The 6,769-nt window shown below is 46.4% G+C and overlaps 1 pseudogene; it reads right to left on the reverse strand.

Moving 5' to 3' along the window:
• On the reverse strand, window positions 1-356 carry LOC132661863 (small ubiquitin-related modifier 2 pseudogene; annotated as a pseudogene).
• Between the last annotated feature and the right edge of the window lie 6,413 nt (window positions 357-6,769).

Here is a 6,769-nt window from a genome sequence, read left to right on the forward strand (position 1 = left end):
TTAGTAGACACCTCCTGTCTGCTGCTGGGACACATCAGTTGTATTTCCATCCCCCATTTCCAAGTGCGAAGGTCTGTCCGTTTCACTGATTGGTTGCCTGTCAAATTGTAATCTGAGCTGCCTCATTGACAAACCTTGTGTGTCATTGACTTTAGGCTTTCATTGGTGTACTAAGTGCCGTATGCCTCTTAATCCTATAGAGCACCACAGTACCATCCTGCCCGCTGCCTTCAAATGTGATGGTTGCTCTCAGTCGTGACGCCTTCCTTGGGCTTTTCCTCAGCCATGGGGAGGCTGGCACGTCCTCTGCTGCTGTTTCACAGAACAGGTACCAGGTTTGCGGCAAAGGAGCACACAAACAGCTCCAGAAGCAGCAGAAGCAGGACATGAGCTCATTTTACGGTGTAAGATGCACCAGCTTCTCTGTTAGATCCCTGGAACGGCACTTGCCTCTCCTTCTTTGCTCAAAAGAAACCGCATGGACCCCGTAGAAATAGGAAAGCAAATATCCAGTCATCAGCCAGCTCAGACAGATGGACAGGTCTCTTTCTGGGCAACACTTCCCTGGGTGCCCTATAGCATTCGGGGTCAATGACTTACAGAAAGTACCTTTAACGTCACCTTTGTGTTGAGTAGTCGGAACTTACATGCACTGTTTGTACAAATCATCTATCCAATCTCCCATCTGCTTTTTTCCTTATTAAGGACACTTCCCTGCCATCGGAACTGCTCATCCTGGGCTTAGCTCCACTTCTTAGCACTTTGCGCCCTTAGCATACCTATGGAATCATAGTTTTCTCTTGGCTCTTTACGGCATGTCTTTCTGGACCACTCAAACCCTGCCTCTTCCTGACTCCTCCTGCCTTCTAGAAACTTTCCTCACTGGGCTCTGGAATTCTTGGACTTGGACACACCCCTGGACTCTCAGTCCATTGGTTTGTTTCATGTATTTTGGAGGTTGGGTTTGTTTTCCTGGAGAGGGAGCCGCCCCCACCCCTGTGACTTCCCAGATTTTTCTCACCTTGAGCCATGAGGGTTACTGACCCCCAGTGGGATGGAATTGGGGATAGGATACTGGCTCTGGCCCCATAAGAAAAGAAAGATCTGCTAAGCAAGTATGTATGACACTGGGCATATCTTAAATGAATGAAGCCTGGCTCTGCAGAATCATAGACTGGTCTTCCACTGATTCCCTTGGGCTTTGGATTGGACTCACCCCTACTCTCTCTGATAATTGTATAATCCTGGCAGGTCATATCTCCATCTGTTAAGTGAAGAATGACGGCCTGATGACCAAGTTCCCTGGGACCCCTGAAACTCCCAGCTTCCCACTGCTGGCCTCACCCACTATTGCTGACTCTTGACGTCCTTTGATCTCTCTTTCCAGGCTTCCTTCTCGTGCCTACCTGGTTCAACACATGCTAGCCTCTGGGGTCCTTGCCCCTCTTATGGGGGCCATGAGCAGGGCTATACCCTACAGGGGATGGGGGAGGTTAAACTACAAATCTGCTGGCCTCTTTCCAGCCAAGGGCAAGGCATGTTTCCAAGGAGTCTGCATATGGGGACAAGGCTGGCTGGGTGTGGGTGGAGGGGTGCAGGGGTTTGGACAGTGGTGGGAGAAAGCCTTAGGCCCTAGGCAGCCCCACTCTGGATGCACAGAACATCAACAGGGCATGTTTCCTGCCTCCAGGCTCTCACCCATTGGAGAGAATCCAGATTTGGATCTCAGTTTGGGGTCTTAATAATAGTGGATTCTATTCTCTAGGCAACACTATGCAGTCCTTACACAAAAGAATCCATGTTGTTTATAGGCCAGAGCCCTCGGGAGGGAGATTACAGGCCTGGGTTCTAGTTCTATTCATTTGCTAGGTTAGCAAAGTAACTCACCTTCTCTATGCCTTAATTTTCCTAACAGTAGAAAGGGAGGAAATGCCTATTCTCATTGGGGTGTTTTGGCAATGAAATGCAATAAAACAGAAAGGCAAAAGAGATGCCCATGTGATCCATGCTAATTTTGATAAATGAGCCTTAACCCAATGAAAATTTTTTAATTTACTTTTTTTTTAATGTTTATTTCCTTTTGACAGAGAGAGAGAGAGAGAGAGAGAGAGAGAGAGAGAGAGAGAGCATGAGCAGGGGAGGGGCAGAGAGAGAGGGAGACAGAATCCTAAGCAGGCTCCAGGCTCTGAGCTGTCAGCACAGAGCCCGATGTGGGGCTCAAACTCACAAACGTGAGATCATGACCTGAGCCGAAGTCAGACACTCAACTGACTGAGCCACCCAGGTGCCCCTGAAAATTTTATTATACAAGAAATAGAAAAACATTATGGAAGTCAAAAACGTTCTATAAATCATATATAATTTTACCATCCTGATACAGTGATTTTTTTTATTTTCAGATTTCACAATGATATTTCAAATAATTATGCATGATATGCCTACCATTTTGCACCTCCCATGTGGAATCATTTGGTCTGTGTAAACTTCACCTTCAATGCCTGCAAATTATTGCACCTAATATGTTTTATAATTGATTGTATCTATTCAAATAGTAATTGACATTTGAGTTACCTTGAGTTTTCATTATAATAAATGATGCTGCAATTAGCACACGGCTTTTTAGTGGAATCAATCTGTATGTAACATTTTGTCTACTTGTCAAATTAATATACACATTGTAGAAAAATCTAAAGATCCAGAGTAGTATAAAGAAATTTAAATCACAGGTAATTGTACCACCGAGAGATAGCATTGTGAAAATGTAGAGTCTGTCCTTCCATTATTTTTCTATGCATAGCTTGTGGGGGTGAGGGAGCACATGTGTGTACATGTGTGGTCTATTGGTGCATGTGCAGTGTTTCATCCTGATTTCTTACTACTGTGGAAGGTAGTTAAGAGCATGGGAGTTAAGAGGCTGGACCCTGGGGTCAGATTCCCTGAGTTCAAATCCTGTTTCTGCCACTTAGCCCTTTGGATAAACTCTAAGCCTCAAGTCTCACACTTTATTTGCTAGTCAACCTTACATAAGTTCCTCCTGGAGGACAGTTTTTAGAAGAAAGATAGTAATAGAATCTGTCTCCTATGGTTGTAAGAATCTATCTATACAAATCATTTGGCAGGAACATCTGGCACGTGTACGTGCAACAAATATTCCTTATGGTCATTTTTTTTCGTGCATTTTCCATGTCATGAAAAATTCTTGAAAATCACCATTTTAAACACCTGCCTGATTATTATTCTTTTATACTCTATTCAAGTTCATCATACACATTTTTTAGTTTCTGTAACAAGTCAGCGATTTTTGTGTACCTAAACCTTTGCCCAATTTAGATTATTTCCTTAGACAAGCATCCTAGAACTGGAATTAATGGGTTAAGAGTACGATGATTTTTAAACATCTCTTTACTACCTATGTCAAATTGCTTTGGCAGAAAAGATTTTTAAAGAACAGAGCTTAAGCCTGGTTTTCAAACTGCAGCAGCAAGAAGTGCAGTCTTGGATTCTTTTTTCCTACTCCCCTCCTTTATTTCTTCCCCAGTCCTTAAATCCTAGCATTTGAAGCCGTACCATTCAGGATCCTAGACTTTTGACACGGTCCCTTGGTGTGAAAGGGGCCAGCGCTAGCGAGAGGGAGGAGGGAGAGATAACCCGTTTGAAAGTCACACGCCCCGACGGTCCTGGTAAGAGTACCGAAGAGATAGAAACGGCGAAGTCACGTGACCTGAGCATGACCTCATAGCTCCCCGCGCCCACCGGTGGCGGGAAGGGGAGGGCGTTGTCATCATCCCTACTTGGCGGGTTACCTAAACGAGCCCTGGGGGATTTGGGAACCCTCCTTGGTTCCCTGGGCGCGAAGAAGAGGCACGCTAGGAAGCCCTTCTGTAATCGTTGGTCAGTGACAAGCTGTCACCCCACGATTAGCTGAAAGCAACTGGATGCCCAGTTCTGGGTGCAGGCAAGTCTCGGTGGCAGGGGAGGTACACATTTCATCTCGCTTAGTTCTTATTATCCCCATGTTACTGGAGACCCAGATGAGAAAACTCACGGCGGAGCTGGGAGTGAGGACGAGCCCAGAGTCACGGAGACCTGGAGCAAGCAGCGGGGGGCACGCGCGCGCCCGGGGTGCCCAGCCAGCGTGGGCGTGGGTTCCGGGGGGCAGCTTTGGGGGTTCCGGGCTCCTGGAGGAAAGGAGCCGTGGAGGCAGCGGGGGCAAACCAGGAGAGAGCTCTCACCGAGCTGACAGGACATCTGTAGTGGAGAGACTGAGATTTTAGAGGAACGCTTAAAAACAAAACAAAACAAAAAAGACAGGAGGGAAGTATTCATTGGATGAAGGGAGATGTCCTTGGTCCATTTCCCACTAACCGAGCACCAGGGAGAGAGCCCCCCAGCTTTGAGGGTGCCCTCAAGTCCCCCAGGATTTAGGAGCATATTCAAACTTGTTGGTTTTCATTCATTCTAGGCACCCATTCTTTGCCAGCAAGAGCCACGCTTGGGGGCCCGTGGGGGCTCTAAAGGTTTTTCTGGCAGACTCCTAAAAGGATTGTGAAAATCTAGGTACCACCCCTTGCACATTTGTGGGAACAAACATTCAATTTTTTTTTTCATGGTATAGTTACATAAGGTGTGCTCTCCGGTGTGTGCACTAAAAAATAAAACTGTCTTAGAACTCTGAAAAATATCTCCAAATGAAATACTATAGTGACTGAATATCCACCACCATCCCTTTAAAAGAATTTGTGAAGTTCTTAACAGTAGGGAAAATGTCATCTTTCTTTTTTTCTTTGAGTTTATATTTTCATTCTACTTCCCCTCCAGAATTTTAACCTCCTATATTTTTATCATTGAATGACTTTTATGTATCACCTTATCATACTTCTCTCCTAAAACTATGTATATAAAATGAATTAATTTTTTAAATTTCCTGTGACCATAGATTCTAAATATTAGAGAATATTCTATCTGGGTTTGTACCATGACAACTAGTGAACAATTAATCAAAACAAATGCTATTAGGAATTTTAATAGATTCTAAGGAAGCATAAAAAAAGCTTAATTGGAAATACATTTCTTAAAGAGATGAAGCTTTTTTTCCTGCCCCAATTAGTTCATATATCCATGGATGAATATTACTCATTGCTAGATGAAGTCAGGGTTCAGCAGTAATTCTATTTGTGTGTGTGTGTGTGTGTGTGTGTGTGTGTGTGTGTGTGTGTTTTAATAGATGCAAGTGCTGACCTCAGAAACCTTTTCACATAAGTACAAAGGAATATAAGGAGTTTTGTTACAGCAATATCAATCAATTTTATAAATTCCTTTTGAGTTATATGTCAAAGATCATGTGGGTGGGTCATTAAAAATCTATCAGCTGACAATGAGAAGAGATTCTCCTTCACTTTGAATGAAAGCAGAGAATTGGAAGCTCTTTGTTGATTTACCTAGTCATTAGTCATTCCTTTCCTCAACACGGATACCAGGATTCAGATTGTAGCTTCCTTGCACCATCCATTTTTTCCCCAAGTCAGTGCGCCATGGTAACATTTGGGATGGGTGAGAAGAATGCCTTTCTTTTGAGAAGTGGCAGAAGGGTGATCATGAAATGGGAAGTGGGAGGGGAACCAGCAGCATCCCTGGACCGTGACCTCAGTGACCTCCGTGCGCCCAGGCAGCACACCTGAGGGGGAGGAGTGTGTGGAAGCTGAAGGCTCACCCTGTGAGGCTCTTACAATGACCCACGCCAAAATATGTGCCCTGTGACCATCTTCATGTACCTCCAAGAGCACTGTACCCTGGTTTCTACTGGCCCACTGCTGGCTGGATGGGCAGAGAAAGGGAAGTGATGGGGCAAGGGGTTTCTGGAGGTTCTGAATGTCTCTTTGCAGGAGGGGAGGTACTTGTGGGCAGAGGTTCCTCCCTGAGGGGTGGTTGCCTAACTGCAGGGCCTTTCCACCGAGGGGTGGCAGCGGCAGTGATCCCAACCCACACACTGGCTGCGGTCTGACTCCAGGTCCAGGCTCTTCTCTCAGAGCTTTCCTTCTCCTTTGGGTTCAGCCTACTTTGAGCTCTTGAAAGAACTTCTGGTCATTCTTCCATGCAGGGCCCCCACAGGGCAGGGCGGGGTCCCCACAGACCAGAGTGGAGAAGTGCAGTGGCCAACCAGGGCCAGAGAAAACTAGAGCCCCTGATGGAGTGGGGGCTACTTCACTGGCTTGCCTCTCTTCTCCATCCCAAGGCATGCTCGTTTGCAGGGCCTTGGCTGGCCTCTGTGGCGCTTGTGTGTCATTAGAAAAAGGGCCCCCTCTGGACAGATCCAGCATCATGAGCCTATGAGGTGGGGAACACAAGATACCTTTGTACTAGGAAAAGGCTCCCTTTCCTCTGGGCTGACACAGCCCGGTGCCCAGGGGCCTGGCTTGGCTGGGGGAGGGTGGGCTGCATTTCACCTCCCACTTGTCCCCTCAGCTGGGCACTTTGGGCATTGCACACACACCTGCATGGCCATGTGGGGTACGCTCTTGCCTCTGAGCACACTGTTTCCCCTACCTGGAGCTCTGTCCTTCTAGGTAGATTAGCCAAATCCTCCCCATTCCTTTGTGACCCAGTTCAGATGCCACTTCCTCCTCCAAGAACCAAGCTCCTCTGGCCCACTCGCATCTCCCCCTCCTCTGGCTTCCTGTGATGTCTTCAGTCTATAGACTGAAGTTAATCCTACGGGAGACGATGGGCCGGGATTTACATTAGAGCAGCAGTTCTCAACTGGGGACAATTT

This window comes from Panthera onca, chromosome A3 (genome assembly GCF_046562875.1).
Source record: "Panthera onca isolate mPanOnc1 chromosome A3, mPanOnc1 haplotype 2, whole genome shotgun sequence".
Taxonomy (NCBI): domain Eukaryota; kingdom Metazoa; phylum Chordata; class Mammalia; order Carnivora; family Felidae; genus Panthera; species Panthera onca.